Source organism: Cupressus sempervirens, chromosome 6, assembly GCF_028749045.1.
Source record: "Cupressus sempervirens isolate cs-2001-9-10 chromosome 6, ASM2874904v1, whole genome shotgun sequence".
In the NCBI taxonomy this organism is placed as follows: Eukaryota; Viridiplantae; Streptophyta; class Pinopsida; order Cupressales; family Cupressaceae; genus Cupressus; species Cupressus sempervirens.
Window position 1 is genome coordinate 13,534,895 of NC_143123.1, and position 17,853 is coordinate 13,552,747.

A 17,853-nucleotide genomic window follows, 5' to 3' on the forward strand; every position below is an offset into this window, starting at 1 on the left:
ACACCAAATTAACATAGATTCTACAGTTGTATTCAGAGAGCACCATATATGTAGCGAACAAGAAGATGTGGGGGCATTCCGAGAATCGAACTCGGGACCTCTCGCACCCAAAGCGAGAATCATACCACTAGACCAAATTCTTCTCGCCTCAAGTCTCCCACGTAAAAATAGTTTATAAAAAGATGAAACTTATGCAAAATCCTTAAAACAGATAGAATTTATGGAAAGATGAAACTTAGATTATCTTAAATACAATTTATGTGAAGATAATGAAGGACAGAATTTATGGAAAGATGAAACTTAATCTCACACCTTAAATACAATTTATGTGAAGATGAAACTTAATGCAAAATCCTTAAAACAGAATAATTTGTTGAGAGTGGGATTTGAACCCACGCCCTTTCGGACCAGAACCTTAATCTGGCGCCTTAGACCAACTCGGCCATCCCAACTTATAGCTTTAAACTAGCTTTGTAATTCTTATATTCATTTCTTGTATGGTAATTTATTAATCAAGCGTCTTTCACTAACTTGGCCATCTCAACAGTTGACAGTTGAATAGCGCACTGATTGTTCTAAATACTATGTTCCCTGCACTGATTTACATTTTACTCTGATCAATATCAGTCAATTCATTATGCAACAAGTAACAAAAAAATAGTAACTACAATGTTGAATTTAGCCAATTTTGTTAAGTGAAAATAACATTATTCAGTAATAGTTTTCAGGAGACTGGGTACTGTGGATTGGAGATTTTTGAATATGATTTAGTCATTTTTAGAAAATATCTTGATATAGGAATTCGAAAACAAGAATAGTCATATAAGAAACAAAATCAGTTATGACCCTCTCAAAAAGTCTACACTATGAATAGATCCAATCACTGTAGCTTTAAATTGAGAAACGGATCTCCAAAAAAAACATACAATAAGTTATTGATAGGATATATCCACTGAACATTACTCATACTCATAGCTCAAGTCTAATTCTTCCACCCATTTTCTTGACCTCTTTTTTGTGTTGCTTATTTGACTGGTTTTCTGATTCCTCTTTCAATCTACTGAACAAATGTCTGAGTTTAAATTGTTACCTGATTCAACTCTCAAAGTAATTTGGTCCACATTGCACAAGCGCAATCTAAAAATCCCCAACATATTGGAGTTTTAAGTAGAAACTTGTGATCTCTAAGATAGTGTACTAATTTTCTAAAGAGTGTTACTGAGATCAAGCTAATGTAATATCAATAAAAGAAAAAAAGAGGAAAAAAGAAAAACAAACAAAAACAAACTCATGCATAAGATGGGATACATTCAATCCACAATGTAGACTTAGTGCCATGCTAGTTGTGAATTTCAAACCATCTGATCTCAGCCTTGCTGCAGCCTCAGTGAACATGTAATATGTATCACTCTTAGAACGTAAAATTAAGGTTAGGGATGAGGATCTCTAACATTTCAAGAGGTCACTTACAAAGTAAATCAGCAAAATGTAAAACATTCCTTTTACACATCTATGTATATGAATAAGATAGAAAGATTCATAATGACATCTCATTTACACGCACCCATTCAGCATAGCCAACGCACAGACAATTTATCTTAAGCATACAATATTCCAACCGTGTATGATAGAGTGTACAGAGTCCACTGAAACAAATTATTCAAGTATGTTGAATTTAATAAAATATGATATATTTTACTCCGTGATCAATGATCTTATCCAGTACACTAAGGGCCTGTTTGGTTGCAAGCATAGGAATTGAGAATTAGAATAGAAAATTTGAATGAGAATGGAGAATGAAGAATAGGAATGGAAAACTGCAATCCGATTTTGTTTATCCCTTGTTTGGTTATGCAAGCTTAAATTGGAATAGGGTTAACTTGCAATCAGCGCCATTGGAAAATCGCTGAAATATTTGAAAATATTTTTGAAGATGCAATCGGTGCTATTGGAAAATCGCTGAAATATTTGAAAATATTGAAAACAGAGTTCCAGCGCTCACCCCAGGTCAAAGCGGATTTGAAAATTTAATCGAATTTGAGAAAGTTAAAATGAATGCAAGAATAGCAATTCCAATTACAGGTATTTTTTGGAATGGACAAAAGCTCATTTTGGGGCTAAAATGAGAATACGTATTCCTATTCCCTATTCCTATTCCATGCACCAAACAAAGAATACAAATCATATTCTAATTTCCTATTCCTATTCCGGTTGTATTCCAACAACCAAACGGGCCCTGAGATCACTTAAATCAGTGATAGAATCACTTTTCCATAGTCTTGTAAGGAATAGATGGTTGAACCAATAGTAATGATGTTCCAAACCAAGGATTCCATACAACCATGAATATATGAATAAGTACATTCAGTTTTCAAAGAATCAAAAGTGAAATAGTACATTATAGAATGAATATTATAGTCTAGGTCATTTCAGTGAATATCATCATCCAGCAACTTCATCTTTTAGGAGTAGAAATCTATTATTGAATTCAAACTTTTAAAGATAGCTTATAGTAACATGAGACTGAATCTAAACTATATTATAAATCAAATATTACCCTATCCTTTAAAAATTTGAATTTATGACCTTCTATATTTGATTCCACAATTCACGGACTACTTCAGAAAGATGACCTGCAGAGAAGATATTGGGATGAGACCATGATGTTTGAATAATAAACAATAAAATAGTTCTTGACCATTCTTCTCTCACATCTTGGCTGTGCATAGTCCTGTGATTCGTCTTTTAGGCCGTCTCAGGATGCCCCTTTGATGATCACCCAACTTTCACAAACCACCAAATGTCAAGATGGGAAGGCTATAGAAAGTAAATAATTTTGCAATTGGAAAGCTTGTGTTTTTCAAAATTGATACATGAAAACAGAATTATTGGATTGGAACTACTTCTTGTGCTTTCAGTTTTCTGACATGGTACTCTATAGTAATGAATTGCAAGCTAACAAAGACCTCATACACAAATTAAAAACTTAGAACTAAAATAATTCTAGAGATCTATTGACTCTATAGATGGAAAGTGGGGAGGAATATTTCAGATATAAGACTGCAGTGCAGTACATAAATTAGTAGCAAAATGTCTGTGATTTTTCTGCCATGAACTAATTCATAGCCAAACAGGTTCAACTAATGTAATTTTTCCAAATATGTTAACATTTTAGAAGCACAACCAATCATGACAGTATTCTTAGCCTTTGTATCAACAATAAATAAGAGGGAAATGTTCTGAAGTAATCTCCACAAGAACTAGAGAAAGAGGGATTATTATATGACACATCATTTTCAGTCTTAAACCAACTCATTAATCACAAGGTCACCTCTATCTCTAACTAGCAAAAGGTCTTGTAAACAAGTCTGCACAGAACCGTGGAAGAATTTTTCACCCATTTTAAAGCTTTGTCTTCATCTGCAATTTGCTGTGATAAGTTTTTGCCCAATTGTTTTTCCTCTCTTTAATTCTTTTGTCAATTCGAACAGATAAACTGTTGTTTCTAAACATTGAAGTTTTTAACTAAAGGAGCAGTAATTGGTAAGAATTGATTGATATAAGCAAGTGTAGTAAATCTGTGTTTGATGTTAACTAGGGTTTACAGATCAGAATTCATTTTGCAGTCTTTACCCAATTATATTCTGCTGTACTTATTAATTTGAATGCTTGAGACTAATCTAACCAACCTATGTTAATAAGTGGGAGCCATATGCATTCAATTTGCGCCATGTCAATGAAGGATTTTGGAGAAAAAGCTGAAAGAACAAGGATTAATGCAGCATAATCAGAATGAAGGAGGGGCATTCCGAGAATCGAACTCGGGACCTCTCGCACCCAAAGCGAGAATCATACCACTAGACCAAATGCCCTTTGATGTAACTTTTGTTCCATAAACCGTCCGTAATTTCATAAAGTTTTAAAATCCAAGTACTATTCATCTTATGGAAAAATGAAATTTAACGCAAAATCCTTGAAAATACTCATATGTTGAGAGTGGGATTTGAACCCACGCCCTTTCGGACCAGAACTGCAGCGCATGTAATTATTTGATTTGATGGTTCTTTATCCTATGTTCCCTGCATTGATCTACAATTTACTCTTAGTAACACCATTCAAGGCATTATGACAAAAAGTAACAACAAGGATAGTAACTAAAATCTTGAATTTAGTCAATTTAGTTAAGTGAAAATAACTCGGGTGGTGTGGATAGGACATTTTTAAATACAATTTGATCTTTTTAAGAAAATATTTTGACATAGCTCTTTAGAAACAAGAATAGTCAATATAAGAATTAAGACAATTTATTTCAATGAATCTAACTTATTACAATGAAACAAAATCAGTTATACAACTGTTTATGACCCCTCTAAAAGTCTACACTACGTGTAGATCCAATCACTTACTTTAAATGGATTTTTAGTGAGGAGACTGAAGACAGCAGTCATAAAAACCTTGAATGTTGGAGGGAAGTGAGAAACATATCTCCAAAAAGCCAGACATTAAGTTATTGATAGGATACGTCCACTGAACATTACTCATAGCTTGTATAACTGTCCCACCCATTTTCTTGGCCTCTTTTGTGCTACTTACTTGACTGGTTCCCTAGTTCATCTCTCAGACTACTGAAAAAATGTCTTCAGTTTATATAGTTACTTGATTCCACTCTCAAAGTAATTTGGTTTACAAGCGCAATCTAAAACTTCTGCTACAGTGTGGAGTTTTGGCTAGAAATTTGTGACCTTTTAACAAAGTGTACTAATTTTTTAAGAGTTTTACTGAGAACAAGCTTATGTAATATCAATAAGTGCAAAAAATAAAACTCATGCATGAGATGGGATACACTCAATCCACAATGGAAACTTAGTGCCAAATGCTAGTTGTGAATTTTAAACCATCTGATCTCAGCCACAATGAACATGTAGTGTGTATCATTCATAGAACATAAAATCAAGCTTATGGATGAGAATTCTAACATTCAAGAGGTCACTTACAAACAAAATCAGCAAAACCTGAAACATTCCTGGTACACATCTCATTTACAAGAACCCATCTAGCATAGCCAAAGCACAGATTTAGTTCAACTTAAGCATACAATATTCCAAACTTGTATGATAGACTGCCCAAAATGAAGCAATATATCTATGAGACAAATTATTTAAGTATGTTGAATTTAAAAAAATATAATATGTTTTACCGTGTGATCAATGATCTTATCCAGTGGACTAAGGTCACTTAATACAGTGATAAAATCACTTTTCCATAGCCTTGTAAGGAATAGATGGTTGAATCAATAGTACTGATGTTCCAAACCGGGGATTATATACAACCATGAATAAGCACATTCGGTTTTCAAAGAATCAATAGTGAAATAGTACATAGAATAAATATCAGTATCACAGTCTAAGTTGCTTCAGTGGAAAAGAAAATAAATTTTTTCAATTATTTATGATAGAAGACAATCTATTATTGAATTCGAACATTTATAGATCGCTTACACTAATAAGAGACCACTCCATATCCCACAAACAAAAATATACATACCCTGTCCATTAAAGAAACTGAACCTGAATTTATGACCTCTCTTTAAAAAATGTAGTTCTTTCCCACTACCAACCACAAATCTGAGCAAGATTTCCTTGTACACTATTCGTGTATATGTGATTCCACAATTCACGAGTTACTTGAAAAAGATTAACTGTAGAGAAGACGTTTGGATGAGAACATGGTGTGTAAATAATATACAATAAAATAGTTCTTAGACTATTCTTCTTCCACATACATTCACAAGCCAACAACAGTTTAGATAGGAGGACTGCAGAAAGAAAATAACTTTGTGAGGTTGGGGAAGTTTTTGTGTTTTTCAAAATAGATATAAAGAAACGGACATATTGGATTGGAAACTACTAATTGTGATTTCAGTATTCTGGTGGTACTCTATAGGTGCGAATTGTAAGCTAACAATGACCTCATACTCAGTAAAGAGTCTTAAAGTCTAGAACTAAAATAACTCGAGAGATCTATTGACTCCCTGTATGGAAAGCAGGGAGGAACATTTCAATATAAGAATGTAGTAGATAAATTAGTACCCAAATGGCTGTCATTTCTCTGCCATGAACTTAAGTAATAGGCAAACAAGTTCAACTAATATGATTATTCATAACAGAGACTGTATTGTTCAACTAATATGATTATTCATAACAGAGACTGTATTGTGTCAGTTTTCTAAATATATTAAGAGTTTAGAAGCACAATTATTATTTAGTCAGACAGTATTCTTAGCCTTTGAAGTATTAACAGCAAATAAAATTTTAAAAAAAGGTATTATTTTTCTGAAGTACTATCCACAGAAACTAGACAAAGAGGACTATCATATGACACATCAAAAATAATTTACAGTCTCAATTAACTCATTAATCAAAAGTTCACCAGCAATTTGTTGTGATAAGTTTTAACTTCTGGCCCAGATGGTTGTCCTGTCTTTTTAAGCTTTTTCTTCTTTAGCAATTTGTTGTGATTTGTCCTGTCTTTTTAATTCATTTTTCAATTCTGAACAGATGAACTGAGATGAACTGTTGTTTGTAAACAAAATTATTAGTAAGCTACATTTCATTTTGCTTGAATCCAATCTAATCTCAACAACTTTTGGTACATAATAAGAACGGGGCATTCCGAGAATCGAACTCGGGACCTCTCGCACCCAAAGCGAGAATCATACCACTAGACCAAATGCCCATTGCGAAAATCTTATTTGATGAAGTCTTTCCCATTGGCATAAACTTTAAATAACTTTGAAGTGCAAAATACTGTTCATCTTTCCGGAAGCTGGAATTTAACGCAATGTTCTTCTTTGAAGTGATTTAATGTTGAGTGTGGGATTTGAACCGACGCCCTTTCGGACCAGAACCTTAATCTGGCGCCTTAGACCAACTCGGCCATCTCAGCAGTTGGCGCACGCAGTATTCACTTGATTGTTCGCAATACTATGTTCCCTGCATTGGTTTTCATTTTACTCTAACAAATATGAGTCAATTCCTTATGCAAACAAGTAACAAAAGGAATACTAACTACAATGTTGAATTTAGTCAACTTTTTAAGTGAAAAGAACATTAAGTTGTAGTTTCCAAGATGCATCTCAGAAGTGGTAAACAGATCTCCAAAAAAACCACACATTAAGTTACTGATAGGAAATCAAAGCTTGTCTAACTGTCCCACCCATTTTCTTGCCTTTTTTTTGTGCTGCGTACTTGACTGCTTCTCATCTTTCAGACTACTGAACAAATGCCTGATTCAACTCTCAAAGCAATTTGGTCCACAAGCGAAGTCTAAAATCCCCCTACATAGTGGAGCTGTAAATAGAAATTTGTGATCTCCAAGGAAGTGTACTAATTTTTTTAAGAGTATTACTGAGAACAAGCTAATGTAATATCAATAAAAGCAAAAAAATAAAATAAAACTCATCCGCTATGGAAACTTAGTGTCATATGCTAGTTGTGAATTTCAAACCATCTGATTTCAGCCTTGTTGCAGCCATAATGAACATGTAATGTATGTATCATGAGAATCCCTACCATTTCAAGAGCTCACTTTCAAACAAATCAGCAAAATCTGAACATTCCTTATACACATCTCTATGTAAATGAATAAGATAGAAAGATTCATAATGACATCTCATTTACAAGAACCCATCTAGCATAGCCAAAGCACAGACTTCATTCAACTTAAGCATACAATATTCCAACCGTGTATGATAGAGTGTACAAAATGAAGCAATACATATATGAAACTAATTATTTAAGTATGTTGAATTCAATAAAATATAATATATTTTATCACGTGAGTAGTGATCTTATCCAGTAGACTAAGGTCACTTAAATTAATGACAGGAATAAATGGTTGAAACAATAGTAACGATGTTCCAAACCGAGGATTGTATACAACCATGAATAAGCACATTTAGTTTTCAAAGAATCATAAATTACAGTCTAAGTTGCTTCAGTAAGTATATCATCATCCAGTAACTTGGTCTTTATTTTACGAGTAGAAAGAAAATTGATTTTTTATAATTTCTGGTACAGAACGATCTACTATTAAATTCAAACTTTTAAAGATAGCTTATAGCTTATAAAAATATGAGACTATTTCATATTCTCCAAACGCACATACCCTTTCCCTCAAAGAATTTGAATTTATGACTTCTCCACACCATCAACCACAAATATGAGCACAATTCACGAGCTACTTCAGAAATATAAACTGTAGAGAAGACATTGGGATAAGACAATGATGTCTAAATAATATAGAATAAAATAGTTGATAAGACTATGTGAGCACAGTTCATGAGCTACTTCAAAAATATAATCTGTAGAGAAGACATTGGGATGAGACAATGATGTCTAAATAATATAGAAAAAAATAGTTCATAAGACTATTCTTCTCTCAGATGCTTTCGCAGACCAACAATAATTTAGTGAGGTTGAAAAGGTTTTGTGTTTTTCAAAATAGATATAAGGAAACAGAATTATTGGATTGGAAACTACTACTTGTGCTTTCAGTATTCTGATGGTGTGAATTATAAGCTAACAAAGATCTCATACTCAAACAAAAAAATTAGAACTAAAATAACTTTAGAGATCTATGGACTCTATATGTGTGGAAAGTGGGGAGGAACATTTCAAATATAAGAATAAAGTAGATAAATTAGTAGCGAAATGGCTTTAATTTCTCTGCCATTAACTGAGTAATAGCCAAACAGGTTCAACTAATATGATCATTCATAAGTATAACAGAGACTGTACTGAAGTATAACAGAGTCTGTTCTAAATATGTTATAATTGAGAAGCACAATCACCAATCAGTGAAGACAGTATTCTTAGCCCTTGAATTAAAAAGAGAAATTATTATTTTTCTGAAGTACTCTCCACAACATCTAGACAAAGGGGGACTGTCATATGCCACATTCAAAATAATTTATAGGCACTACTAACTCATTAATCAAAAGCTCACCTCTACCTCTAACTAGGAAAGGTCCTGTAAACAAGACAGTACAGAACCATGGAAAAGTTTCTCACCCATTTTGAAGCTTTGTCTTCATCTGCAATTTGCTGTGATAAGTTTTCTCCAAATTGATTATCTTGTCTCTTTATTTCTTTTGTCAATTCCAACAGATAATTTGTTGTTTCTAAACATTTAACTAAAGGAGCAGTAATTGGTAAGAATTGATTAATACAGGCAAGTGTAAAAATCTGTGTTTGATGTTCACTAGGGTTCACACATCAGAAATCATTTTACAGCCTCTTCTCAATCATATTCTGCTGCACTTACAGTAAACAAAAACATTAGTGAGCTACACTTTATTGCTTGAGACTAATCTGCCTAACCTGTGTTATTTTCACTGAGTTTAGTCCAGATCCAGGGCTTCCTTCACATTTTTGGTTGGTTGTAAGCAAAACGCTTGAGCCATATGCATTCAATTTACGCCCTGTTTCAAATGTAATGAAGGATTTTAGATGTAAAACGTTGAAAGAACAAGGATTACGCATAATGCTTGAGCCATATGCATTCAATTTACGCCCAGTTTTAATTAAGAGCATGCACGAAAAAAGGGGCATTCCGAGAATCGAACTCGGGACCTCTCGCACCCAAAGCGAGAATCATACCACTAGACCAAATGCCCTTACTTCCTAAGTAGGATTTGGGATATAATTTCGTTAAATAGTCAGACTCACAACCAGCAGTTAAATACACAACTGCGCGTCAGAAACGGGTTTTGAACCCACGCCCTTGTCAGAGGACAAAAACTTGAGACCCACTCACGAGAACGTTGAAGTTTTGATTTAACCCTAATAGAATTGTTAAATCTTCTCCTCATAGACAACTTTAATGTCTGCCTCGTCATTTCTCCTTGACTCTCTTGCGTTGATGATGTATCATGTAGAATGATCCAAAACATTGATGACAAAAAAAATTTACACAATTATGCCTAGAAAACTAATAGAACATTATACATAGATTGTGGAAATCTAATAGCTTTGCTTATGTATATTTCTCCCACTTATATTAGTCAAGCGCATCATGCAAACAAGCCTCAAGAAATGATCTCCGAGTTTAGCCAAGTTTCTTTAGTGGAAGTGATATTTAGTTATTAATATTTTGTTTTAAGAGAGGTAAAGTTCAAATTGTATGGATGGGTGAGGTAGCTAGTTTGTAGTATTATTAGACGTTTTTGGTAAAGATTATGGGATCGATTCATATTGTTTTTACTATGTGTAGATCCAAAAAGATATGGCTAGTATTATGGACTATAGAAGGACCTTTCTTTTTTTTAACATCACACATAGTTTGTCTAACTCGAATGTATCACTATCAAGGACCTAGTTTTGGTTCTAAGCTTTGTTTAGAACACATACTTTTACTAGTTGTAAAGTTCAAATGCATCTTTCATATTGAGACATGAATTTATTCTTAGTCATTCAAATTCATATTTTATGTTGAGACGTGTATTTATTCTTACAATTAGAATATTTTAATTTATGATGTCTTAAGGTGGTTCATCTTAAATTATAGTAATAGATGAGTGTGAAAATTTTGATAAGCCACACAAGAAAATCAACTCTTAGAGTGTGTTGTTTATATCAAATCATTGTATTCATCTAAATCATTCAAATTAATAATGTGTTTTAATAATTAGTAATTTCCATGAATATCACACATATGAATAATAACAACTTTGACTAAATCGAAGCAATGAGTGTATTGCTTATACAAAACCATTTTGCATTCATCTAAACTCATTCAAACTAGTGAATTTGTGTTTTGAATAACTAGTTATTTTTGCTCTTGTGAATTTTGTACCTATAATTGATATCATATTGCTTAAGATGATTATCAAAAAGAGTGTATGTGCACACACAATTAATAATTGGAAATAGTCTGCAAAAGCATCATCATATTGTTTAAGATAATTATAAAACATAGTAAATAAACAAAATAAAATTACGAGTTGTTTGCAAATGTATTTTTCCTAAATTTTACACCATGGACTTTAAAAAAAAATCTACATCTATATAAACCACTTTTGATGAATATAAAATAGGATAGCAGCCACAGAAGAATGTCTCCACAAATAATTGTTTTGAAAATAAAGAATTATTATATATTTTTATGAATTATCTTAAACTAAAACCTGGAACATTTCTTACAAAGCATACTTCATCAACAAAAACATGTGTCTTAAATGAGATCAACACTCAACAAGTACTTATAAATAAAAATATGTGTCGTTGTTATATATGTCCAGTTGCTAATTTTGCATTGACTAATTAAGATTATGGTGCAAGAGTAGCCACAATGAATGATGAATCACCTAGGTCCTAAGACCTCCTAGATTAGGTTAGATATATCAATTAGGCATCTAGACCAAATTGTATGACCTAGTTCCAAGATTGGCATTGTTATAAGCACTTGGTCAACTATGGTCAAAGATGGTCAAAAGGCCTAGAATCTTAGGATTTTGGATTATTTAATGGTTTATCATGTGTAGGACCTATTTGGGCCATTAGATTTAAGTTTTATAACATTTTCCTATAAAATGCAAAAAGTGCCAAAAATGCAAAATTGCTTGAAAAGTTGTCAAGCAACTTTTGCAAAACAAAGCAAAAACTTCCCCAATGGCCATAAAAAGTTTGAAATGTTGTTATGACCATTGGAAGGCCTATAATAATCCCTTTCAGGTGAGTGATAGGCAAAGATTATGTATTTTCAACTTTCAATCAATAAAATGCCCTATTTTTACTACAAACAACCTAATGTCTTGTGTTGTGCGAATTCATTTGGTGTTAGAACTTACATTTTTGGATAGGTGGATGAAGTAGCCTTCCAATTATTCTGGTTTGAAGTCTCCATCTATTCACTAACTCAAGATATTCACATTTTTGTGTAAGTAGGTCCGGATTTCTTGCTAACCTAGGGTTTTGAAGCATTTTCAAACATAGAGGAGGATTTCACCGTGGGAATTTGATGGCCTCAGGTGAAATCCTAGTGTTGTATATGTACTTTAAGATGCAAGTGGTTTTAAGTTTGTACTTGCAGGGATCCTTGAAAATTTTGATGTCCTAGGCATGCAAGTCCCATGTGCATGCTAGGAAAATGATGCAACATCTTTCACAACTCCAACTAGACTTGGCATCAAGGTTTGAAATCAAGTTTTTAACTTGTCTATGGTTGTCCTCACATATTCTCATCATTGGTTTGTAGGATGGAGTCCTAGAACATGTACTTCCTTTGTAAATGGAAGCCTAATTACCCTAATTGCCTAAGCAAGAAAGTGAACAAAAGCCCATTTTTTGTACCATCAAACCTTGGTGCCTTAGTATGTTTTATAAGTCCAAAAAGGGTGTCCAAAATTGAACTTTATTCCCTAGTTTGTGTGGATATATTTACTTTTAAGTTTGATTTTCATCAAAAGGGCTATTAGCCTTTTGGATGGCTTAACAAAGCAACTATGTGGAAAAACTTAAATAGTCTGGTTTTAACCATTGTTTCATGTCATTTGTAACCTAAATAGACTATTCCCATGTGTTAGAGTCTTCCTTGGTCATTTCAAGAAGTTTAAGGTTGTTTTCCCAAAATTGATCAATTTGTGCATTATGAGCAACTTGTGATAAGTTATCTTGTTCGTAGGGTTCCCTAGTGATTAGGGTTTTCCTTGTTTAGATGTAGGGTTGTGATAACCTAATATCATCCTTGAAGCACTTTTGATTGGTGCTTGCACATTTGATCATCTTTACCAAGAGATTTGGTTGAAGGACTTCAGTGAAGAGGGTTTTTGGACCAATGGATCACCTTTTGATCAATCCCACTAGGCTCCATTGTATCATATTAGAACCTAAGACATCACTTCCAAAAATATTTCTTACCAATTAATTAATTTATCTTGAAATGAAATTAACACTTTAGCACTACATTTATCTAGAATCTAAGATATCTATTATACACGTTAGGTGATCCATCAAGGTGTCCCATTTCATGTAATATTGAGGAATAAAACCTAATAGTGTGTGCACCAAGATGGCATAGGAAAAAAGTGGCAAAAAACTTGAAAAGAACAAAATGCAGTCATATCATAAAGAAATTCTCAAAACACGTGTTTGTTATGGCTCAAATTTTCCAAGCTATAACATGAGTGTGTTATTTGAATTAAAAATACACTTGTGTTCAAAGCATTCAAAACGTGTACATGTTTTTCTGAGATGAAATCATGTATTTTTCCACTTTCATAAAAATGTAGGCAAATTGAAATGCATATGAAGTTTTAAAAAAATGTGTTATGTTTATATTGTAGTGCTTGCCCCTAGTTTGCATTTTTTTTATTATTGTCAAACTCTTTTAGGACAGTTTATGCTTGATGATTAGTTGCATTATCTTTTAGATGATCAGATATTGTTTCACACTTGTTTGATTTTATGATGAGGCTACTTGGTACTATTTACTTCATGTATGCATGATTATAACTTGATGTTGATTGTTATCGTGATTTCAGTTATTTGATGATGATTAGTTAGATGGATTATTATACATGTTTTCTTATGGATACTTACCCCATACTGCATGTCTATGGTGTGCATGTATGTTTTCTTTATGTATGACATTTCTGATGTGGTTAAGGAAGGGAGTCGTAGTCACCTGCTAGTTAGGATCTACACGATGCACCACTTCCTGCCATTGCATGTTTAGCTTAGAATATATGTGTTTGTACATGTATAAATTTTATGCAGATTGCAGGTATCAGGTATCGACTTCCCTGAATTGCCAGGATGAGTGTACCCTATCGCATTATCTCAATGGTAAAAGAGGGGAGATAAATTCTTGAGTCCAAATCCTAACCATTGAACCCATTTGTCCTAGAAAATTAGGACAAGTATCTGAGATGTTTACCCTTCTGAATTCGTCATATGATGTAAATTCATGATTATAACCCTTGAGTTTGATTTTGTATGTAGTATTTTATGATGGGTTTTCATATTTCGTATTTTAGGTCTTTGGTGATTTTTCTATTAATTAAGTCAAATTAAAAGATTAATTATTTATTTATTTTAATGGAAAATTATTATGATATTTTCAATATTTAATTATATTTAATTAATTAAATAAAAAAGAATTAAATTTAAAGAGAAAATTATACTTCTAATTTTAGAGCGCAATAGTATTTATTTAATTTAATAATAATATATTCAAGAGATCATTTTTAAATAAATGCTAAATATTATTATTACTTAAGTTAATAAATATTATATTAAAAAAATACTTTGAAAATTATTAAGAGAGTAAGCAATTATTTAACAAAGTTTATTTTAATTAAATTGCATAAAGTTTATGCATGAGATTAAAATATAATAAATTAATTAAAAAGTGAAAGAAGAATTAATTTAATAAAGATATTTTATATTGCATAAAATATGCATGAAGTTCTGAAAAAGGTAATAAAGAGTTAAAAAGTTGTGATCAAGGAGTTCCCTTAGGTTATCACATAATCAGTGCCCCAAATTTAGGAGAGAACTCCTTATCAACAATTGAGGGTTCATTTTCCAGGAAGGAAAAAAGACTGAAAATTTTGGAGAAGGAATTTTCAGAGAGAAGGTTTTGAGAGAAGAAATTTCCCTCACAATCTTTTGGGTGTTTGCGAATTCTGCATCAGAACCAAGTAGATTCTTGTGTTTTGATCACCCAGTCAATTACGTTATTTAAATATTTATGTCTTCTTTATGACTGTGAATTGTTTGTCCAAATTTCATTGTGATGAATCTTTCAATATTATATTTTGGTTGTAATGGTATGCATGTGGGTTTCTTCTATATATGGGAAGACTAAAATATCATTAGAATCCTCGTATAGTAGATTTAAAAATTTTGAAAATTCAAATGGTTGATAGTATTTTTCCTATCAGACTAAATTTGCAAATGTATATTAAAAAATATATAATATGGGAGGGGTCGTTTATGGAAACAAATTATATTTTTTTATATTTAAAAAATATATTAAAAAAATAAAATCGGAGGAGGCGGGGCCACCAAATCCCCACCTCCCCTTTCGTCCTTACCCCCCCTCACCACGATAGCCCAGCTGTCGACGGCCATTAAATTTACATGGCAGACCAGCTACCATGAATAGCAGGTACACCTGTTGTCATGGCAATAGGACTACCACAGTAGCAAAGTTGGCGGGCTTTTAAAAAACACGTGGTGTTATTTTTTAATAATTTTTTTAATTAATTTTTATTATTTATTAATCATTTTATTAATAAGTTGCTTTGTTAAATATTAATAATATTAAATTTAATTTTGTATTAATAATTATATTAATAATTTTATTAATATTTATTAATTTAATAAATAATTAAGGAATGTTAATATATTTATATAATTATTTATTAATTTAATTAAATGTAATTTAGTTAAGTTTAATTAATAATGGAAGTTATTGAATGAAGTTTTAGATCAATTTTATTATTATTATTATTAACATTGATTTTAATAAAATTGTAATGATTATATTTAAAAATCAATAATTATTATTTTAATACTTTAAAATAAATAATTAGCCTTAAATTATTTTGGAATAATTGACTTAAAATCGAATAGGGGTAATTGTGCATTTTAGTCAAATATAGAAATGGGTTAAATAGTAAGGGTTAAAGTGTCAATCTTATGTACTTGAAAACTTACATTGAAAACGAGAATTGAAGTCTTACTGTTAACTCAACTATGTGTTTTCAAATCAAACCAAACTATGAATCCTACAATGTTATCTGTATGTTGTCTATGTTTTGGGTTTGGGTTGACTAGAGCGTTGACTAGTTTTAGGACGTTTACCAGAGGCTTGGGAGTTCTATGTTTGTCATATTATGATGATTTGATCTTGATCTTTTAAACTCAACCATGGCAATGTGTTGGTATGCTCTATGATGAGTTTGGTTATATTGTTTGGTATTGTTGTTAGTGTTCTTGTGGGATAACGAGATGAATGTTATGACATATTTTACTTAACCTTTATGAGTCATCAATCAGTTATTTTGGGATGCTTTCCAGTTGCTTGTAAAGAACTAAGGTATTATTGTGATTTATCTTTTGATGGTTTTCAGTCACTTGTATAGGATTGAGGGAAATACTATGATTATTTGATTTATGCTTTTATGAGCCTAGGGTAGGTAATATGTATGTTAAGTTTGGGAAATGGCTTGCAATGGGGGTCGAGGCCCAAAGTGGCTGCCAAGCTAACCCATTGTAGGTTATTTAATAAGTGATAGTATTTCATTAAATGGGTTTAAAATGAATTAACAAGATATTGGTACCACAGAAAGTTACTAAGGAGCTGAAGGATTAAAAGACTAGCCAAGTAACCTTAGAGTTGACTTGTTAGTATGCCTTGTCAGTACGAAAGGATACTAGTGTCACATAGAGTCACTAGGGGGCAGAGGATTAAAAGACTAACTGGGTAACCCTAGAGTTGGTTCGTGTGATGACACTTGCCCACTAGTAGTATAGATTTCCTATGTGTCTTTGTTTGCTTCTGGATCTAAATGTTGATTTATCTTGGTACCTTTGAGTTAGATTACTTTTAGGGTTATATTACTTTTGTTTTTGGGATTGATATCTTGTTTGGGACTTGAGACTATCTCCTTAGCATGGTGGGAGTGGACCTTTTTGGGTTACCATGTGGTTTGGTGGTAGTGCTTTTTACTCTTACCTTTGAGATCCGTTTGTTGACGCCATGGTTGGAGTTCCTTGTCTACATTTCTTTTCATTCTATCCTTGTGTATTATGATGAATGCTTATATCTTTATGATGGATGATTTCACTTATTATATTGTATCTTGTTTTATGGATCTGAAAGGGATAATGTATCTATTTTATAAATGTATATTCTTTAAGCCTTTCATGCCCTGTGACATGTATAGTGGATGATTGTGCATTCTAAATTTATTGCCAAATGGTATTCAGAACAAATGTATATTAATTTAAATGGACTTGGAATTGTAATTATTCTTTCATGTGGATGTGGTATTTATTAGACTTAGTATTAGTTAATTTAAATGTGACTCAATGTCTTGGGATCCTTAAGGAATGTAATCTGTTATGTTTGCTCATGTATGATTGTATGTTATTGCTTTCGGTACTTTATGATTGTTGTACATGTTATTCTTTTTTTTTTTAAATGTTTTGCAAACTTAGTAAAACTTTAGGTTAGTTCATTTGGATCCCTTGGTAGGGTGTTACATATATAAGATGTATGCATTATTGGTCCCTAAACTTGATGATTGTACACTTTGGCCTCTATATTAAAATGCATGTAATCTCAAAACTTAACAAAATGCATACACATTTTACTTTCTTTTGGATTTGAAATAGATTTAAAGATAGATAGAGAGAGAGGGAGGGATTAGGGGCAAGGGGGTTAAGAGTTAGAGAGTACTCTAGGTAAGGGATGAAGGAGAGGTAAAGATTAAGTTGAGAGAGAGAGTCTCCTAGACCCTATCATAAAACATAAAGCCTATGGAATAAACACTTAATCTTTTTAATTCAATTGTACACTATTTCTATAATTGATTAATACTAAACCCTCAATTATATACAATTAACCCTAATACTTGTACACTTGAGCGTAAACTCTATGTAATGTTTCATTTCTGTCAGAAACTCTATTGGCATATGGTAGCAACAGAGGTTTGTATGGTAGCAACAGATGTCTGTACGATAGGGGATGCAGGGTGTGATATGGTGGCGTGTCAACTGGAGTCAAGTCGTACAATAGAGAGGCTTGAGAATATGCATACAATATGGCCTATGTAAGGTGATT

At 32.3% G+C, this 17,853-nt stretch overlaps 4 non-coding genes across 4 annotated transcripts; all 4 read right to left on the bottom strand.

Moving 5' to 3' along the window:
* Positions 1-371: 371 nt before the first annotated feature.
* TRNAL-AAG (transfer RNA leucine (anticodon AAG)) lies at positions 372-452 on the bottom strand. Its single transcript has one exon. It is a non-coding gene; the product is annotated as a tRNA-Leu (tRNA).
* A 3,348-nt stretch (positions 453-3,800) lies between these two features.
* TRNAP-UGG (transfer RNA proline (anticodon UGG)) lies at positions 3,801-3,872 on the bottom strand. The gene has a single exon. It is a non-coding gene; the product is annotated as a tRNA-Pro (tRNA).
* Positions 3,873-6,663: 2,791 nt separating this feature from the next.
* On the bottom strand, positions 6,664-6,735 carry TRNAP-UGG (transfer RNA proline (anticodon UGG)). The gene has a single exon. It is a non-coding gene; the product is annotated as a tRNA-Pro (tRNA).
* Positions 6,736-9,604: 2,869 nt separating this feature from the next.
* TRNAP-UGG (transfer RNA proline (anticodon UGG)) lies at positions 9,605-9,676 on the bottom strand. The gene has a single exon. It is a non-coding gene; the product is annotated as a tRNA-Pro (tRNA).
* Between the last annotated feature and the right edge of the window lie 8,177 nt (positions 9,677-17,853).